The 18,519-nt window shown below is 40.3% G+C and overlaps 1 protein-coding gene across 2 annotated transcripts in view; it reads left to right on the top strand.

Annotated features, from left to right (window-relative positions):
- The first annotated feature begins 3,754 nt into the window (after positions 1-3,754).
- Positions 3,755-18,519, top strand: part of CD53 (CD53 molecule) — a 40,898-nt gene continuing 26,133 nt past the window's right edge. Inside the window, exon 1 of one of the 2 annotated variants that reach the window (XM_010948284.3) lies at positions 3,755-3,904. The gene's annotated coding sequence lies outside the window, so the exon portion shown is untranslated. The remainder of the gene's footprint in view (positions 3,905-18,519) is intronic. The other variant, XM_074370143.1, reaches the window with a different exon arrangement.

Consider the following 18,519-nt stretch of genomic DNA (forward strand, 5'->3'; position numbering starts at 1 on the left):
TGCTATAAACTGAAACAGTTTCTCAAATTCATATGTTGGACCCTAACCCCCAGTGTGATGGTATTAGTAGGTGAGGACTTTGGGAAATAATTAAGGCATGAGGGGGCACTCATGAATGGGATTAGCACCCTTAAAAGAGACCCCAGAACGCTCTATCACTCTCTCATACCTTTTGAGGACACGAGAAAATGATCATCTATCAGCCAGAAAGCAGGCTCTAACCAGATACCAAACCTGCTGGTGCCTTTATCTTGGAATTCCCAGCCTTCAGAACCATGAAGAATTAATTTCTGTTGTTTATAAGCTACCCAATCTATGGTATTTTTGTTATAGCAGCCTGAACAGACTAAGAGAACATTTTTTAAAAATCATTTTTTATTGAGGTAATATTGGTTTATAACATTATATAAGTTTCATGTATACAACATTATATTTCTACTTCTAGAGCCCATATCATTCCTAGGGCCTAAATAAAAGTAGCCATAATATATCACAAACATTGTGTTAAAAGGTGCCAAACTTTCTGGCAAAATGGCATCTGGGACAATGATGCTAGTAAGGGGCAGCTATGGATGCAAGTTTGCTAGTCCCTGCCACATTGGTTTAAACCTCAAAGGCACAGCAGTATCATTGCTGGTTATTGTAGCTGTAATAAAAAACATACTGTCTACCCTCAGCTTGGGGGTTCCATCTGTATTCTTCTCATATTTCAATAGTGCCTATTTTCCAATCATTAAAAACAGACTCACTCATCTGAAAGAAAAAAAAAGTTCTAAATGGGAACCCTATGATTTCTCCATGAGGTTTTGTCCATTCAGGAGGCATTTTGGCAGATACTACTGCATGATAATGAAGCAACAATAATTTGTATTTCCACTCCTTGTCAGGCCAGCTGCAAGTCTCCTAAACTCCCAGGTTCCATTATCATCTCTGATGCTTGATCAATACCATGCACTGAGAAGACCAAACCATGAGTCTGAGCTTCAGCTAAATTCCTTTTCTTATTTATTTATTTTTTCCCAAAGTTTTGGAGCATTCTTCTGGATTATTCAACAACATGGGCTGCCCTGAAACTGCCTTATTCTTCATTTTTCCCTTGTTCCTCCAAATGGATTGTAAATATCTGATGGTCATAAAGAGCATTAGTTCTCAATGAAATCTTGTAGGTTTGGGTCTAAGTCAATATACAATTCTCTACCATTCCCTGACTCCCAGACCACAGGTGCCACTGGTTGTCAAGCACTTGGATCCCTCTTGCCAGTGGGATGATGGAGAAGAGTAATTAAAGGAAAAGTTCTCTCCATTAAAATGGTCATTCAATTCTGTGAGCACCTCTCATCTTGTGATATTCTCCCTGCTGTTTCTAAAATTCCCTTCTAATAACCACTTCTCTCTCCATAGATGTTCACATTACATATCTCTCTCCTTATCTTACTTTCTCTTCCATCCATAAATCTCCAGTTCTCCTAATGTTCAGGCCTGACACTACCTGAGGTATTCAGATATTTGTAGGGGCACCCCTTATGTGCCAGACCCAGTTGTTCAACATACACAGAGCAACACAGAACCTACATACAGATCTTTGAGTCTAGAGATTGAGGAAATATTCCAGAGACAGGGAGACAGAGACAGAAAGAGAAAGGAAGGAAGGAAGGAAGGAAGGAAGGAAGGAAGGAAGGAAGGAAGGAAGGAAGGAAGGAAGAGAGGAGAGAGAGAGAATCTAGATTGACTTGTTCAAGCAACTCAAAGGAATTTGGTAGGAATTCAGTAACCAGTATGGCAGGACCATGGGGGTGGGGATGGATAAGGAATGGCCAGCTGAGGCTTAGGAGTTAACAGGAACTGTTCAAAACCTATGGGAATCCATTGAAGAGTTTTAAACCGGGGAATGACATAATTAAATTTGCATTTTTAGAATACTCTCCTTCTCAGGACTGCAGGAGAAAACATCGAAGCTGATCGAGAAGGAGGCTGGGGTCCAGTAACTCAGGTGAGAGATAAGGATTAGTGTAATGGTTCTGGAGTGGCAAGAAGTAGCCTGATTTGAGAAATATATAAGCAAAGGTAAAATTTGAAAGACTTTGGTGGTTGACAATGTTGAAATAACTCTTTAGGCCCAGGACGGAGCTGCTCCTGCCCCTTGGATGCCCTGTCAGCAAACTGAAATTTTTACAATTTTCATGTCTCTGTAAATGCTTTGCTTTCATCCATCAGCCAAGTCAACTCTAGGCTCTATATTTATTTCCTTGTTCCTTCTCATCCGAAACAATTTCAACAATGTGGCCTCAGCCAATCAGGTATTTCCTCTTTCTTTTTCTTTATCCTCTATTCTGTAAAAGCTTCCTGCCTTCTGCCCCGCTTTGTAGTTCTCCAGATGGAGACTGTCCACTTCAAGAAGTGTTTAAAAAAAGTTTGTGTCACCTAAATTATCTTCTTTAATCATTATTTTAGCAATAATATGTGGTGATGTGGGAGAGAGAGTAGCTGAAGAGGAAGACTGTTTTCTGACTGGGGCAACTGAGAGGTTAGTCCAGCTTTCCCTGAGATGGTAACGGGGTGGGGCTGGGAAGAGCAGGCCTGAGAGGGAGGATGCCACATTTACTAAGCTGAATTTTGGACACTGTACTGGAGGTGCCTACGTGGAGCTCAAATGAGAGATCAGATTACACATAGAAATGTGAATCTTTGGTACAGAGAGCTAGTAATCAAAGCCATCAAAAGTTCTCCCCTCAATTACTCCACTTTGGAGGACTGTCAGTATGACAGCAGCCCTGACTGAGGGGCAGTGATTTCTCAGAGTGATGCCAGCCAAGGACAGGAGAGTTTATAACAGTATTTCCTAAAGTGTAGTTACACTGAAAAACTGTTCCCTTAGAAATAATACACACACACACACATATTGTTCTATGGTCAAATAAGTTTGTGAAAATCTACATATTTGGAGAATATTAATTAAGAGACTATTAATGACTGACATGTTCTACATTAAAGAACTTTTCCACTCAGCTTTCCCCATGAGCCAATCCTGGTCAGAGTTTATTCCAGAATCTTTATGTCTCAGGGTGAAGGAAGATAGCAGGATTATTCTTGGACTTACTATTAATAAACTGAAGCCAAGAGGTTGACATTTTCTCAGTATCTCACAGCTAACAGAAATAAAGCTGGGATGGAAACCCGTATCTTTGGACTCTAAGTCTCGGGCTCCCTCTATTAACCAAGTCATTTACCAGTGACCCTTGGATTGTGCCTTGAAGTTTGTCCCTGACAATCCCCTTACATCAGGACAGTCCAGCTTCTGAGACACAAGATTCTGAAAATGGTGACCCAATCAAACTGGAGACTAGTGGGGAGAAGGTGGAGTTGTTTAAGAGACTTTCCTAAGTCTCAGTCCTAGAAAACTTCTTAAAATATTGATTCTTGGGTTCCCCTCGGGTCTCAGTCTACGTGAATGGGACTGCATAAGCACAGTGGGGCCAGGCACACTTATTCTCATCCACAGGTAATTCTGAGATGCCACCTTCATTGAGAGGCACTGTCATTTCCTAAACAAAAGCAATGCCCAAATCACCCCAGAACCCACTAAAGCTCACAGATCTGTGCCTAAACCAATTTGGCCTTGGAGTTTTTCCCCTGGTTTAGACATTTGGGTGGGTCGTAGGTATAAGCTTCTAAAAAACCACAAGGGAGGGGTTGCATCTCTGACGCTAAAGAGGGCGGGCCCAGCCTCACTTCCTCCCTTGCCTCTTTTGGGCTTCCTGTCATCACGGTGTCATCACATTTATTCCCTCTTCACTTCTCCTTTTACACAAATAGCCCCGGACATCCTTGTTACCAGCCTTGTCAAGCTACCTCGAGGATAGTCACAAATTCTATCTGAAGGACTGAGGAAAAGTGTCTGCCAAAGGTAAGATTGGTGACATTTTAATCTGGTTTGAGAACAAAGACTTGAACTGTATTATGTGGGCTGGAGTCTCTGTATACCTCTAGTAACTCTAAAATCTTTTGTAACTTCTGTTTCGTAAATATATACTGCAGGAAGTAAAATGATCAGCAAGGCCCTTGTAACTCTCAAAAGGCAATTAGGCCAGAAGGAGTTTCAATTAACTGGGTTCCCGTGATCTGTTTGGCTCAGGGCATTTATGTGCTTAAATTGCTTCAGAACTTAAGTTTCTGTGTGTGGTCATTTCTGATGACCAGAGCCTTCTGTGAGAGATGAAGCTGGGGGAACTTCCTACATGCTGTGGTCTTTAGAAAGTTCATCTTGTGATTTTAAAGTGAGGAGAGGATCAACAGCCAGAGCCATTTAAAAAGGCAGCAGGGAGGTGCAGATCTTCTTCATTTGAGAAATTTCTAGAGTTAGTGACTCGCACTGTGATTCCTCAGAGCCACTAAATAGAAGGCATTACAACTGCTACACCCAGCTCAGAGTCAAGAACACAGGACATGCTCTGTACCTGTATTTCAAAAAGCTAGATGTGTCTAACAGATGCTTAGATTGGTTGTTTTTAAAGGGCAGGAAGAGCATTGTGATCCTCAGGGTTTCCTCAAATAAACTTATCCTTAGTGTTTAAAACATGAATATCAATCAATATATGGCATGCACCAAATCTGCATGACTTACAAAACAAAATTTGATATTCCAAGATTTCTAATTCACGCTCCATAACTAATGATTGAGGTCTTATGGACTCAGAAAGTGATAGCTAGCTGTGATCCTGGCTTTCTGTGACCACTGTTATTGCTGGGGGTCAGTTTACCACTGGGAACTCTAGATCATAGCTTTCTCCTTCCAAGACCTGCAAGAATCTTCCCTGGAATAGCGAGGGAAGTCCCACAGAACCACACCCACCCACCTAACAATGAGGGATGGGAATGGAACCAAGGGCTCTAGATTCCCAAAGCACCTCAGGGGCTATCAAGCCTTGAATTTAAAAACAAAGACCAGACTTTTTAAATGAATTTACTTAATAATCAGATGTTAAGTACTTCCTAGGCCCGGACCCTGTGCTTTGGAAGATATAGGTGGCAAGGAGGAAAGGCAAGTAGAAGGGAAGTATTTGTCCTGCAAACAGTCTTGCCCTTAAGGCACTCCCTTGGGAGATAAGAAATATCAGATATGCATGCAAATGCTTTGGAAGAGAATTGAGCAAAAGCAGAATCTTAGCTGCGGGCTAAACAAAGAAGTTTTGCTTTCTCAATCTCCACCAGAATCTGCAGCATTTTGAAACTGCGGTTGTATTGGAGCAGAGGCTGAGCTGAAACATGATTTCCTGTGATGTTTCCTGTGTGGGCCAGTTAGGAGCATTTAGCCTTTAAATGAAAGCATTGGGCATCTTTAGATCCGCAAAGAATAATTCAAAGCCAATCCCTTCACAGCTACAACTACCTAAATGACCTTGCTTTTGGTAATTGACAAGAGGCACAAACTGGAAATGTTGAACTCTGTTAGTCTTTAGTTTCTTGTGTCCTCAGGTTGACTTCTGATCACCGGAAGTCTTCAGACTCTGACCTGTTCAGTTTCCTCACTCCCACCCTGAAACATACCAGGGACTAGGTGTGTGCTAAGCACTGGAAATACAAGGAGAGCCGATGTGGTTATTGGTTTCAAATCATTTGTAGAGTAGCATGATGGACAGACATAGCAATACACAAGAATGACACCGGGGGATTTTTTCTATAATGGAGCAAGAGTTACACAAAATGTAGGAGGAGTTTAGGAGTGTGTCAAAGATTCCCTGGGAGAGGAGGTGCCCGCTTGTGTTCATTTTCAAAGAAGGATGAGTTTTCTATGGACACTGGGGGTAACGAATGGCCTTCAAGACAGGGCACAGTGTATGCAAACTCAAGGAAATGTGAACACCCAGGCATGCTTGAAATAGGAGTAAGCAAACGAGATCAGAGTATGACAGGCCGTGGTTACAGGACCACAGGAAGTAGGACATTTCTCCTACTTGTTTCTAGAGCCCTAGCATCTGATAGTGGAAGCAAGATCACTAATCAGGCCAGTCCCAGGCCCAGCCCTGGATGGAGCTATGCCTGAAACACCCCATGAGAGAAATGATGGAACGTGGCTTGAAGTGAGGGTGAAGAGGCAGATTTCTTCCTCCTCAACCTAGGTTTTCCCCTAGAATGAAGTGAAGGATGGAGCTTTTTGCAGTTACAACCGTTCTCTTTCTCTCAGCTTCTGTTTCCGGAAACGCTGTGTTGTTTTAGTTACGGTGGTTTGGTTTATGTTCCTGAATTAGTCAGCCCACGGTACTTCTTTTACTGAGTGAGTGTCCAATGTGTATGGTTGACCCTGAGCCTGGAGATGAGACACCTGCCCTCAGGAAGCTCCGGGACCCAGCTGGCACTGCAGGTGCAGAGCACTGAAGCAAAGTAATGCAGAGAAGTTAGACAGCTGTGCAGAGTGGGCCTCCGGGCGGCTGCCGAGGCAGAGGAGGAGAGGATTGCAGCTGGAGGTTGGGTGGCCTGTTTGGGAAGGTTGTCTGGAAGCAGGCTTTGAGAGAAGGGAAGATAATGCATTTCTAAAGCGAGTGGGTGAGCGCTCAGAGAGGAGGCTATCAATCTCTGTGTTGGACTATAGAGGCAAGTCCTCTATTCATTTCGCATGGTGGAGTTTCTACCCAAGCAGTAGCGTCAATCCATCATAGCTGTGGCCAAACCTTGTTGTAAAAGCAAAGATGCCACAAGGAAACATTTCTATAATCATTTAAAATGCAAGCACTATGTTCTAAGTATTAGAATGTTGATATTTAAAGGGAACTTAGAGATTATTCAGGATCAAATATAATGTCCAACTCAGATTGAGAGCCCAATTTTGCTTTTATAACATTCCAATCTGCTTATTTTTCAGGTCAGGTGACTTGTCCAAAGTCATAAAATTATTTAACTAGTTATTTAGAATGTCTCTGATTCTTTAGGAAATATTCTTTCCTCTGCACTATTCTCCCTTTTCTTATAGACTTATTAAATAGGCATCATTACACTGTGTTATTTGTTCACATGCAGAAATTTTCAGTGCATTTTAACATAAGCAAACATGAAAACACAACTTAATTATAAATCCAAAAGGTCTGAAATCAATATGCTAGCAAATCAGATATTTAATATTTGTTTACTTTTTCAAATTTTGTTTGACATTTTATATTTCAGAAGAACTAGACTGAGGAATAAAGGTGAGAAATGATTTTGATACGTCACGTCTTTCAAAATTTGTTCAAGTAAATTTGAACTCATGGCTTCATATTTACTCTATATCAGGAGCAAATAGAGAATTAGCTCATGGTTTATTCTGCAAAAATAACTATTGTAGAATTTCAGTATTTATACCACAAGGGACTTAAGTTGTAATGATTTCAAGAGCAGAAGACCTCAGATCATTTACTCATGTTCAACTTCTTTTTTCACTTTTTATTTTGACGAAATTCATACTTACAGAAAGTTTACAAAAACAGTACCAAGCATTTCTGATCCCCCTTCACTAGGATTTATCAAATACTAATATTTTACCACATTTTCTTTATCCTTCCCCAGCTTTCTCATTTGACAGGAATTGCTAACTTGGTATCTTTTCCCCTTAAGTGCATTTTCTACAAACAAAAAAAAATTCTTTTACATATCCACTTTACAATGATCAAAATCAGGATTTTAACACTGATGCAATACTATTAAAACTCTATAGATTTTATTCCACCTATTGCCCACTAATATTTTTTATAGCAAAAGGAAATCTTTGATCATACGGTGCTTTTAATTGTGGCGTTTCTTTAGTCACCCTATATTTGGAACAGTTCTGTCTTTCTCTGTGTTTCACGATATTGATATTCTTGAAGAGTATAGGCAAGTTATTTCCTAGAATGTCTCTTTATTTGGATTTGTCTGATGTTTCCTCATTACTAGATTCAGGCTATTCCAAATTTTGATAGGAATACCACAGAAATGGCTTTCATTACCCCACAGAGAGCCTTGCCCACACTGGCCATAGCTTGCCTGTATGCACCGTGCACCACGGACAGGTCTCCAGGAGAGGGACCCTCCACAGCAAAATTCTACATATTTTTCAGCTAAGGAAAGAAACCACTAGTCCATTGACTCTGTAACAGTGGTAACTGTTTTATGTAATTGTTCCGGAGTCAGAAAGTGGCCTTATTATAAAGGTCCCTGTTTCAGCTCAGCTGCTAGGAGTATCAGTGCTTTTTCGTTAAGCAGTATCTTGCTAAGCTCCCAAATGGAGTGAAATGAGCTCCCAAAATCATTTGGATTTGTTTTTCCTCATTTTTTTCTCTTCTCTTTGCTTCTTTCTTCTTTCTCTCTTTTACAAATCACCAATTCTCCCCTGAGAACAGCCTTGAAAGGAAAAAAATTGTCATCAGACCACAATTTCAGGGAAGAATAAGATGACAGACACATTCCTCTGACAAAGTGATGGAGAAACGAGAGGAAACTGATGCATAAAAGTTGATGGTTTGATTTGGTTTTATTTTAGTATCACCCCTCCCCTTATAACTGCTCACTACTCCCTGAAGAGACATACTTGCATAACCTCCATCCTGCCTCAGCTACTGCTCACAGGGGTTTGAACCTAGAAAGATGGAGGGAGTCCTCCTGGACGCTCATCACATTGCAGGGAGGGAGCTGAGTTGGGAAGCAGGAGGTATGAAACCAGAGCCTGGGACAGTGGAAAGGATGGAGGCTTAGGAGGCTGGAAGACCTTGACCTGTGCCCTGGCTTTGCTGACTACTAGCTGGATGATGTTGTGCCAGTTGCATAAGCTGTCTGAGCTTTGGATTTCCTGCTTGCAAAGTGGGACTTTTGACATCTAAGTTGCAGGGTGGATATGAGTATTATAAGTAAAATATATTTATAAAGAGCTTTGGCATTTTTCAGGATCCAGTGAACTACATCATTTATCTATATGTATTTTGTCAAGAGAGCCATAATTTGGGGGCCCTCATGAAGAAGATTTTCTTTCTTATTTAGGGAAAAAAAAAACTTTTGTTATTAAAGTCCCGAATTTTCCTCACTGATGAATCAAAGACCTCTACAGTTCTGTGTAGGAAGAAATGGGAAGCCAATAATTTTCTTGCTAAATACCAAGTTTTTCTATGTAAATCAGCAAATAGATTTGTATAGACAGAAATGGCTGGAAAGATGTTCACCAAAAATATTAATGGTGGTTATTTCATGGATGTGAAGTTTCAGAAGATACTAAGTGTTCTTTGTACTTTACAGTTTGACTTTTTCACAAAGGGAACATACAAATCTTTTTAAAAGTTAAAAAACAAAAAATGAAACAAGCAAAGGATTATTAAAGGCCTCCTGGATCCTGATGCATTTTATTCCTGAAAAATCTAGCAGAAATCCCAGAGTCACCCTTATAAATGGACTGTCAGGGAAGCTCTGAACTTGATCTTTTCCTCAGGATTCACTGAACCCCGACAATCTGATACTGAGCTATTCAGGAAATATTTTCTCATTAAACCCTCAGAACAACTTAAGCAAGTTGCCCAGGGCCATGCTTCTGGTATGCAGCCCTACTAGGACTCAAAACTAGACCTGCCGGAGGCCATCACTGGTGTTTGTCAAACTGTGTTCCATGGAACGCTATGTTTTCTGAGCTGCTAACAAGTCATCTGCGATAGAAGAATAGGTTTGTAGTTATATTAGTAGACTTTTAGAGATCCACAATGTACACTAACATATAACAAGTTTCTCAGACGTCATTCATTAAAATCTGTTTATTGCTTTATTTTATTTAATCTCATTTATTTCCAAAATTATTGACTATGGATTCCTATGGTTTTGTTTGTTTATTTTTGTTGGAGGAATACTTTTTAACTTCTCATGCATATAATAGTCTGTGTAACACCGAAACTGTCTTGTTGTAGCTCCAAATCTAAGATCGGATCAGATCAAGAATTGGTAATTTCTTGAAACTTCTATCCCTTATCTAAGAATAGAACAGAATAGAGCCACTTCTAAGCTCTGTTAGATTCAAGACTAGCTTGGATGGCTGCAAGGACGGGTCAAAGGAAAGAGAGAGATTGAATGAGAAGGCCACGAGACAGTTTATCAGCCGGAGCTCTTTGGTTTGCAAAACTAAAGGGCGAGCTTCCTCCCTGGCCTCCACACTGGGCTGTGGGAGGTGGCCACAATTACTTCGGTTCAGTCATGGAGGCTTCCTGGAAGCTGACGTCAGGGACTTTCTTCACAGGGCGACATGAGTCACAGATTTTGACTGCAGAGGGGCATCAGTTTTTCCAGACAGTGGGATTGAAAGGGGTGAAACTCAGTAACTGGCCAGACACGGTGAAGTAAGGAAAGGGGAAACAGAGTGGCCTTCTCTCTCAGTTTGTGTAAAACCTGGGATCATCACTGCACGTGGTGAGAGTAGTAACAATTTTCACAAAATGGGCAGCTTTTCTCCTTCAGTGAGGTGTGAGAGTAAGTGGAAAATCAGGGAAGGAGAAAGAGGTTCCATTTCCTGCCTGTGAAGGAAAGAATCGGTGGGGATATTCCCAGGTTTGTAGGCACCTCACGAGTTGGCGCTCTGGGGACAACAGATTACGGGGCCCTGAAGCAGCTGTCACAGCCAAGGATATTGGGCCTGTGGTGACTCTAGGTGGCACCTGGCCCAGTCTCCTTTTGTGTCAATTATTTTCCCATGTCCAAAAGATTAGTTTAATGGCACAATAAATCTCAAGCCCAAGGCTCCTCATTCTTCAGTGTCATTTTCTTTCCACTACACCAGATTATGCAGAGTTAACGAGCAAAGTTCCAGTCGTTTATTCACTCAACAGCCGTACTTTTTTAATCGAATCATGTACTGTGTTGGACCTTGAGGATTCAGAGATGAATAAATTAGCTCCTACCCTCAAGGAGCTGACATTCTAGTGAGGGAAGAGATCATTGTAAAACAAAGTGCGGATTGGGTGTGATGAATTAGACACAGTCAGAGAAGTTTTCTTGAAAAAATGACACTTGAGCTGAGTCTCAGGTTGATTAGTAGCTAACCAAATTAAGGGGTCAGAGGGGGAAGAAAGGGGCAAATTCCAGCAAAGAACCACTGAGCAAAGGTAAGGAAGGAAGCATGGAGAACATTTTTCAGTGTTACTTGCTAGATTTTAAAATATAAGACCAGGAATGTTGCTGTGAATTTGGGGAGATGGACAGGAGTAAATCAGGAAGGGCCTTTTGACACATGCACACAAGCATAAAACCATCACTACAGTCAAGACAACATATTCATCACTCGCAAAAGATTATTTGTGGCCTTTTGTGATCCCTTTCTCCTGCTCTTGCCTACTCCCTCTCTATTTACCTTCACCCCTATGATTCTCTACCCCAGTCCCCAGGCAATCACTGATCTGTCTTCTGTTGCTATAAATTATTTTTTATTTTCTAAAATTTTATGTAACTAATCATACAGGATGTACTCTTCTTTTGTCTAGCTTCTTTCACTCACCTTAATCATTCTGAGATTCATCTCTGCTCTAGTGTGTACCAACGGTTCATTCCTTTTTACTCCTGAGTAGTATACTGTTATATAGTTATACCACCATTTATTTATCCATTCACCTGTTGTTGGAGCTTTAGTTTGTCAATTAGTTTCCTGGACCTAATTCCAACATACGTGTGTGTATGTGTGGAGGCTTCCCCTACACCAACAGGAAATTCTTGTTACAGAGTATCCAAGACTTCAACTCAATTCTGATACTATATACCCAGAGATAGAATCAGATTCCATAAGGAAAGGACTCAGTCCCACAAGACTGCCTTCCATTTAAGATACCAGCCCCAAGCCCAGGCTGTTATCTGTGCTTCTGATCTACTGGCTATAAACCAGAGGTTCCCAAGACCCCCTCCTTGGGTTCAACTTATTTACTAGAATGGCTCACAGATCTCAGGGAAACCTATTCACTCACAAGATTACTGATTTATTACAAAGGATATGTAATAAAAGTCAAATGAAGAGACACATAGGGTGAAGTCCCTAACAAAGGAGCTTCTGTTCTCGTGAAGCTTGGAGCCTGGCATGATGGCACATGAAAGTGTTCTGGTTCCCCTAGGTGGAAGCTTTCTAAATCCTTCCTTTTTTGGTTTCTATGTAGGCTCCATTTAGGTAGGCATGGTTGACTACCTCATTGGCCATTGGTGATTAATGCAACCAACGGCCCCTCTCTGTTCCCTGAAAATTAGGGAGTTAAGACTGAAAGTTCCAATCCTCTATTCATAGTTGATTCTCCTGACAATAGGCCCCTAGCCTTAGGTTCTTTGTAAAAGCCACCTCCATTAACATAAACCCATTTGTGGTAGAAACGGCTTGTTATGAATAACAAGATACCTTTATGGCTCTGAAGCATTTTTAAGAATTCAGGATGAGACCAAATAGTACGTCAAAAAATGTTCCCATTGCTCTTATTACTCAGTAAGTTCCAAGGGTTATGGGAGCTGTGAGCCAGGAACAATGGATTAAGACCAAATATATCTAAGAAATATATTTTAGTCATCTGAATGACCATATATATATATCACAATATCGCAGTTTGTTTCCAGTTTTTGGCTATCACAAATAAATTTGCTATGAACATTCCTGTACAAGTCTTTGTATATATGTACATATGGGCATGTATTTTCATTTCTCTTGGATAAATACCTTGGAGTGGAATAGCTGGATAATATAAGTGTCTGTTTAACTTTTTTACAAGACGGGAAAACTGTTTTTCAAAGTGAATATAGCATTTTACATTCTACCAACAGTGTGTGAGATTTCCAGTTCCATCACATCTTCATCAACCCTTGGTATAGTCTTTCTAATTTTCTCATTGATTTCTTGTTTGACCTACGGACTATTTAGAATTATGATATTTAGTCTTCAAATATTTGGGGATTTTCTAGAGATATTTCTGTTATAGGTTTCTAAATTCATTTCTCTAAACTTATTGAAAGTTGTTATGGGGCCCAGAATATTCTATCTTGGTAAATGTGTCATGAATGCTTGATATGAATGTGAATTCTGTTGTTGGGTAGGCTGTTCTAATACAATTGATTAGTTCAAGTTCATTGACAATGTTATTTCTACCTTATCTTTACTGATCTTCTGTCTACTGATTCTATAATTACTTCCATCAAGTATTTAATCTTTATTTTTTCCTTTTTTTATATATTTTTTATTGAGTAATAGTTATTTTACAGTGTTGTGTCAAATTCTAGTGTAGAGCACAATTTTTCAGTCATACGTGAACATACATATATTCATTGTCACATTTTTTTTTCACTGTGAGCTACCACAAGATCTTGTATATATTTCCCTGTGCTATATAATATAATCTTGTTTATCTATTCTGCATTTTAAAATCCCAGTCTGTCCCTTCCCACCCCCCGCCACCTTGGCAACCAGAAGTTTGTATTCTATGTCTATGAGTCTATTTCTGTTTTGTATTTATGCTTTTTTTTTTAGATTCCACATATGAGTGATCTCATATAGTATTTTTCTTTCTCTTTCTGGTTTACTTCACTTAGGATGACATTCTCCAGGAGCATCCATGTTGCTCCAAATGGTGTTATGTTGTCAGTGTTTATGGCTGAATAGTATTCCATTGTATAAATATACCACTTCTTCTTTATCCAGTCATCTGTTGATAGACATTTAGGCTGTTTCCATGTCTTGGCTATTGTAAATAGTGCTTGCATGAACAATGGGTTGCAGGTGTCATTTTGAAGAAGGGTTCCTTCTGGATATATGCCCAGGAGTGGGATTCCTGGGTCATATGGTAAGTCTATTCCTAGTCTTTTGAGGAATCTCCATAGTGTTTTCCACAGTGGCTTTCCTTGCTTCCCTCTCCCACTCTTAATGATCAAGATGTCTTCTTTTACAATTTTGTGTTTATTCTATTTGGAATTCATGGCAGTTATCTCCTTTCCAGTTATGAGTTTCTCATCTCTGTAGCATCCTGCTTCTTATCCATTTAGAGTAGACCTGTGAATATTTCTTTTAGCATGGGTTTAGTGTTGCTAAACTCTTTTAGTTTTTGCCTGTCTGTGAAGTTCTTTATCTCTCCTTCTATTCTAAAGGATAGCCTTGCTGGATAGAGTATCCTAGGCTGCATCTTTTTTTCATTCAGGACTTTGAATAGATCTTGCCACTTCCTTCTGGCCTGTAGTGTTTGTGTAGAGAAATCAGCTGAGAGTCTTATGGGGGTTCCTTTGTAACTCACTCTTTGCCTCTTGCTGCCTTTAGGATCATTTCTTTATCCATGACTCTGGCCATCTTGATTATAGTATGTTTTGGTGAGAGTCTATTTGGGTTCTTCCTGTTTGGGACCCTCTGAGCCTCCTGTACTTGGATATCTGATTCCTTTAGGTTTGGGAAGTTTTCAGTCATGATTTCTTCCAATACCTTTTCAATCCCCTTTGTTCTTTCTTCCCCTTCTGGAACCCCTATTATGCATAGATTGGCACACTTTATATTATCCCATAGGTCCCTTGTGTTGTTTTCATTGTTTTTTATTTGTTTTTCTCTCAGTTTCTGATTGGGTGCTTTCTGTTGTCCTGTCTTCTACATCACTTATTTGTTCCTCTGCATTATCTAGTCTGCTTTGTACAGCCTTTAGGTCAGCTCTCATCTCAGCAAGTGAGTTTACCAATTCTACTTGGCTCTTCTTTATAGCTTCAATTTCATTTTTGACATATTTTATATCTCTAAGCACTATCTCTTTAAGTTCCTTCAGTACTTTGATCACTCCTTTTTTGAAATCTTGATCTAGTAGGCTATCGATGTCTATTTCATTGATCATTGTTTCAGGGGGTTTCTCTTGTTCTTTTAATTGGGAATGGTTTCTCTGCTTCTTCATCTTGCTCATACGTCTCTGGCACTGTGGTTTATGGAGTGTCAGTTATCTATTGTGGTCCTTAAGGAGTTTATCTATCTATTGCCTATGTAGGAATAAAACTTAGAAAAAAAAAAAGAGAGAGAGAGAGACAGAATTTTAAAAGAAGGGAGAAAAGAAAGGTTTGAAAACTGTGTAATGAATAATAGAAGAGCTAGTTGGAGCAGAGTAGCAAGCGGGTTGAGACATCCTTCAAAAACTTTTAAAAAAGGAGAAAAGAGGAAAAGATGTATTTGAAACCTGTGTATAATCAATAACAGGACATCAAAACCAAGAGAAATAAAAATCAAATGATGTGGATTTTTAAAAATAATAATAATAAAAATATTTTTTAAAAATTTAAAAGGGATTAAAACTGGGGGTATATATAATTGTTTAAGAAGTAAAAATTAAAAGGGTAATAGAAAATAGAACAGGTAAAAATAGATTTAAAAAAAAAGGGAGGGGGTCGGTGTTCTGGAGACTCTGTGCTTTTAATGCAAAGTCTTTCTGTCTTCCTCCTGTTTTGGAAGCTTAGCTTGCTGTTTCCGGAGGCCCTCCGTTGGCACCCTTGTCTGTGCTGCTCCCAGTGCCTGTCGGCAAGCAGATCGTGCCTCCTCCCAACACTGGGTCAGGTGCAGCTCTCCTTTGCTGTGGGCGGGCAGGTCACTGCCCCTCCCGATGCTGCAGTCAGATGTTACAGACTGGCCGGGTAGGAGGGCGGGTCGTGCCCCCTCCCAGCACCGCAATCAGGGCTGCGTTCCTGCCTGAAAGGCGGGTGGCCGCCTGCCTCCTCCCGGCCCCGGTAGCTCCGCTGCTCTGTGCGGCTGCGCGCTCCGCCTCGGGTCAGCGCTCTGCAGGCGGGCTCCGGCAGGACCAAGGAACAGCTCTGTCCCTGCTCCGGGCCAAAACCCAGCTCCTTGTTTGTCTTGGCGAAGCAAGTTCTCTGAGGGACTAGGACGGAAGGATCCTATCTGCCTCGGGCTGTAGACAAGTCTCCGTCAGGCCCTTGAGGCTGCTAAGCCCTTTGGTGCAGATACAGGTTTCGCCCCCGCCCCCGCCTGGATGCTAAGCGCCGGAGGATATGGCGGCTGTGCCTGAGCCCCACCTCTCTTCACCCGAAAACTTTCTGTGGGTATGCACCCTTCCCCCCAGGGCACATCAGCCGTGCTGTTTTATGGAGGGCTCAGGTTGTTCTGCCCTGTGCACCCACAACCACGGCGCACCACCCACTGCAGTCCCCCGGGGCTGCCTCAGCGCAGCCGTTCCTCTCCTCCACCAGGCTTGTGCAGCCTGGCCCTACCCACCGCTGCCGGCCCACGTCTCTGGGCTGGGTGTCGCGGGGACCCTCTGTGCCCATTTAACTTAGTTCTATCAGTCAAGGGCTGCTCTGTACAGATCTGAGCCTCAGAGGCTCCCGCTCTGTCCTGCTGGCCTCTCAGTTGGAGAGGGGAGACCCAGCGAACAAGCAGAAGTCCTCCTTTGCCACTCCCTCCCCGCGGCACCCGTCCGCTCTGTTTTGCCTTTTCTTCTTTTTTCCTTTTCTCCTACCAGATTTTTGGCATCTCTATCTTTTGAAGAGGACGATGTTCTGTTGGAGTTCTGCAGGTGCTCTGGTTGGCTGAGTGGGTCTGTGGATGTGAGTCTTGGTGCATTTGTGGGAGAGGATGAGCTACAAGCATCCTACTCCACCATCTTGGCCTCCTCCTAATTAATCCATTTGTTTATCTCTGCCTCATCCTTGGAGTATTTAGACCATTTCTTTTTTTTTTTTTTTTTTTTTTTGGTGATATTAATATGGTTGGAGTTGAATATATTTGTTTTCTATTTTCTCCATCTTTTCTTTGCTTTTGTCTTAGTCTGTATGGGCTGCTGTGACAAATTACCACAGACTGGGTAACTTGTAAACAATAGAAATTTATTTCTCACAATTCTGGTGGCAGGAAGTCCAAGATTAGGGTACCAGCATGGTCAGGTGAGGACTTTCTCCTGGGTCACAGACTTATTATACCCTCTCATGGTAGAAGGGCTAGGGAGATCTCTGAGTTCTCTTTTATAAGAGCACTAATCCCATTCATAGGCTCCATTCTCATGACGGAACACCCAAATTATCCTACCTCCTAACACTGTTTCATCGAGCATTAAGATTTCAACATGTGAATTTGGTGGGGACACAAAATCACCATAGCAGACCATAGCAGTTTCTCTTTTCCTCTTTTTCTGGTTTTGAAAAAATTAATCCAGTATTTTTAAAAATAATTCTTATCTTCTTTGCTAGCTTATTAGTTATAATTCTTTGGGTTTTTAAAACATTTTAGTGATTGCCTATGGTTTAGAGTGTACATCTTTAACTCATGACATTCTATTTTTAGGAAAGACTGATAGACCAATTCAAGATAGACCATTTCACATATAACATAAGAACATTACAATAGTATGCTTCCATATCTCCCTTTCCAACCTCTATGTTACTGTTATCATAAATTTTACTTCTACACGTGTTATTAACCACATAAAACATTGTTATTATTTTTGCTTAAATAGTCCAGCATCTTTAAAAATAAATAACAAAAAACCTTTTATATTTATCAGTGTACTGATTCCAGTGTTCTTCATTCTTTTGTGTAGATCTGTATTTCCATCTGATCTCATTTTTTCTTCTACCTGGAGGATTTCCTTTAACATTTATTATAGCATCGATCTACTGGTGAGGAATACTTTCAGTTTTTTGTGTGTCAGAAAGTCTTTATTTTTTTCTTAGTTTTTGAAATATATTTTTACTGGGTGTAGAATTCTAGGTTGACATTATGTTTTCTTTTTATATTTTAAAATATGTTTCTCCACTGTCTCTTGGCTTGCCTATTTCCCAATGAGGTCTGCTTTTATCTTTAGATTTGTTCCTGTGTACCTAAAATGTCTCTTTATTCTCTTTCCATTTAAATTTTTTTTTTTTAATCTCTGGTTTTGAGTAATTTGATTGTAAAATGTCTTGAGGTAGTGTTCATTTTTCTTGTGCTTGTTGTTCATTGAGCTTCTTGGATCTGTGGGTGTATTTTTTAAGTCAAATTTAGGAAATTTTCAGTCATTATTTCTTTAAATATTTTTTCTCTCCAGCCCCATCTCTCTTCCCTTTTGAGGACTCCAATTGCATGTATTTTAGGCCATTTAACATTCTCAACTCATTGATACTTGGTTTATTAAAAATTTTTAAATTTTCTATCTGTGTTTCTTTTGAGATACTTTCCCTTGCTGTCTTCAAGATCATTAACCTTTTCCTCTACAACCCCTAATCTGCCATCAATTCAACCCAGTGTATTTTTCATCTCACACATTGTAGTTTTCTTCTTTAGAAGCTCAATTTAAGTCTTTTAAAAAATATTTTCCATGTTTCTACTTAATTTTTTTGAACATATAATATCTGACTTAATGTCTTAAACCACTCGTCTCACATCTGGGTCAGTTTTATTTTATGAATCTATATCCACATTATGGGTTGTACTTCCTGATTCTTGCATGCATGCCTGGTATTTTGAGTGAATCCAGACATTGCAAATTTTACTTTGCTGGGTGCTGGATATTTTTATATTTCTATAAAATATTATTGAGTTTTGTTTGGAGATGCATTTAAGTTACTTGGAAAGTGTTTGAT

The sequence above is a fragment of the Camelus bactrianus genome, chromosome 9 (assembly GCF_048773025.1).
Source record: "Camelus bactrianus isolate YW-2024 breed Bactrian camel chromosome 9, ASM4877302v1, whole genome shotgun sequence".
Classification (NCBI taxonomy): domain Eukaryota; kingdom Metazoa; phylum Chordata; class Mammalia; order Artiodactyla; family Camelidae; genus Camelus; species Camelus bactrianus.